The following is a 3,193-nucleotide window of genomic DNA, read 5'->3' as shown; positions in this document are numbered from 1 at the left end:
TATATGTGTAATAATCTGTGAATTGAAATAATTTGCATAATTGTATGGACGTAATAATATGTGAATTAGCGTAATAATCTGTGAATGGGAATAATTATCAAAATTTTTTTAATCTCCTTTAATTATTGACGTAATATGTGTATTATCAATTTCCTTAACTGATTAGAAAAAATTTATATTACGAAAAGTATTAATTCCTTAATTGCATAATATTTAAGATTTTATTTAAAAGTAATCAAAGGAAGTGCATGGGTAATTGATATTATTTGAAGTAAAAATTATATAAAATCCTCGTAATAAGGATTATATCTATGTTTTTTTAGTACTATTCACTTTGTTACAATGTAGTATATGTTCATAACTACTTTTTTACCCTACTGAAACACAAAGAGTCAACATCGCCTCCACTGAGACTCGAACCCACCCCTTCCATAGGAAATCTCTATGTTTAAATGAATTTAGATGTTAAATACGGTTGGTAATTACCACAAGTTATTTAGATGGTAAATAGTATATCGTAATTACCTATAAAAAATTGTGAATACAGAGTTCTAAAATTGTGAACATAGAGTTCTAAAATTGTGAACTCACCTGCTAGGTACACCTTGCGAGGTGGACCCGGGTCCATGGCATAACAATTGACCTACCATATTGTGGGTTATTGAGCTAAATACACTAGCCCACCAACCCATTTATTATTTAAATAATATTTATAAATATTAAATTTTTGTATCATTTAACATTCAAACTTCTAACCTTTAAATTAATAATTATTACATTTTTCAATTTTTGGCCTAGTGTGCACTTTGTGTAATTTTGGTAATTATGGAAATTTTGTTTTAGTAATTTTGAGCATATATGTGACAATTCATGAGGGGAAAATGAGACAATTTTATAAAATTATTATTTGGTTGTTCTTGAAATTTTCATAATATAACATCTTTTGTTAAATATGAAAGATTTTGTTTGTAGCTAGGTTAATTAAAACGATCACTTTGTGAGAGCATCTGGGGTCATAGTGTAGAGGGGAGAGGGGAATTTGCTGCTACATACACCATCATGCATGTTTTTTTCAAAAAAAACAAATTTAAAAAGTCTGCACACGTGTGTTGCACGTGCCAAACCACTACATAATTAGAGTGGTCGCTAGCTGGAGACCTCTCTAATTTATAATATTACTTTTAAGTTCTAACATTGCCATTTTAGTAAATTGTTTGAATTCCAAATATATAAATGTAGTTGTTCAAACCACTACATACACATCATGCATGTTTTTTCAAGAGAACAAATTAACAAATAAAAAATTACCCATATAGTGCGCACACGTGTATTGCACGTGCCAAAACACTGCATAATTTTTGTGGTCGCTAGCTGGAGACTGATGATGTATAATTGTTAGTGTAAAAAGAGGGTGTAAATGTCGTTCCGCTGAGGATTGGGGCTATGGCACGTATTATGTGAATTATTAAATCCTAGGCACTAAAGTATTGGAATTCACTAGAATCCAAGTAAATTATAATTAAATATGGGAAATAAAAGGAATGCAAATTAAACAGGGAAATAACTATATGATAAAAAGAGTGGGGTCAGATTAGGGGTATTGCAATCTTGATGCTCTAACAATCTCAAAATTAGGAAAAAACAATTAACCAAGGGATTTATTGGCAATGCACTCAAGAATTCAAATTAGCTACTTTCGTAATCAATAACAAGAATTAGGCTAAGATTGCCCCACTTTCGTGATGCATCAATCATAACCTTAAAACACAAAAGCATTATAAGCCCCCAAATTACCCCTATTCTCATAGTAGGAAAAATTGGGTTGAAATTGGTTAGACTGAGTCTTTCACCCAACTTTCGTTGTGATTAAATCCTCTCCAAAACAAATCAATAAAAGCTGCGCATCAATTATCAATAAGAGGAAAATATAATCCAACTCAAACATAAACCCTAGGTAAACAATTATTTCCCTTTATGCAATAATCACAAATCTAGCATCAAGAATAGCAATAGAACCCCAATCCAAACCCAAAAGCTAACTACTCATGCATCAAAACAAAGCAATAATAAATAACCATAAACATTGCAAGAAATCTAAGAAGAAAGTAAATTAAGGAATAAGAGAACTTAACTGATAAAGAACAAATCCAACTTCAATCCGAGATTCCAAGCTTGAAATTAAATAATCTAATATATAACTAGTGTAAACTATGCTAGGGAAATATAAAGAAAAGGGAAAAATAAACTAAAACTAACTAGGGTTGGGAACTCTGTAAGCAACTGTAGAGAATAAGTAGAATATATAGGAGATAGATGGGCCTTGGCCCATTAAGCAACTTCTAATTCTTTTCCAATTTGTACTCTTGTTTCCTTTCTTCCTTGTAATTTCCTTTTGAGTTTTTTCCCAAAATGGTCTCTCGACTATTGCTCATTCTCAATTTTGCATTTCGACTTTCAATTGCACCTAGAGCTGTCAATGCGGGCTGGCGGGCCCCGCCCCGCCAAAGCCCGTCAAAGCCCGCCTTTGTGGCGGGGCGGGCTAAAAAGCCCGCCAAAAAGCGGGCCTAAGTAGAGGCAACCCGCCCCGCCCCACCTTAAGCCCGCAGGCCTTGGCGGGGGCCTGCCAAATTTTAAAAGTTTTAAATTTAAATAAAAATTAATATAAAAATGTAGTAAGTGTATACTAAAATAATTTGGATAATTTAAACATATAGTAATGTATTTGTAATTTTTTAAACACAATAATGACTAATAAATAAGTGTTAATCCATAAGTTAATAACAAATCATTTATATAATTTACTAATGTTTTGAACTTGATTATATATATATATATATATATATATATATAATATATAAAAAATTATTAAAATAAATAAATACTACAATAGTAAATCTATAACATTTAATATGTCTTTTCATCTAACATTAGTGTGTGTGTAATAATATATACACCCTTTTATATAATTAATGTAATAGTAATTGAATTTTGATTTACAGTTTACACTGTAAACCAAAATATTCAATATATAATTACATTGAATTTTATAAAATATATAATTATATAATTATATTAGTTTTCAATCTATAAATTAATACACTAATTATAATATACGGAGTATAAACTGTAAACTAACACTATATAATTATAATATATAGCTAACTGTACTGTAATACTAAAATAATATATATAT

The sequence above is a fragment of the Ipomoea triloba genome, chromosome 9, assembly GCF_003576645.1.
Source record: "Ipomoea triloba cultivar NCNSP0323 chromosome 9, ASM357664v1".
Taxonomy (NCBI): Eukaryota; Viridiplantae; Streptophyta; class Magnoliopsida; order Solanales; family Convolvulaceae; genus Ipomoea; species Ipomoea triloba.
The sequence above is the reverse complement of the archived record's forward strand: the minus strand, read 5'-3'. Positions refer to the sequence as shown.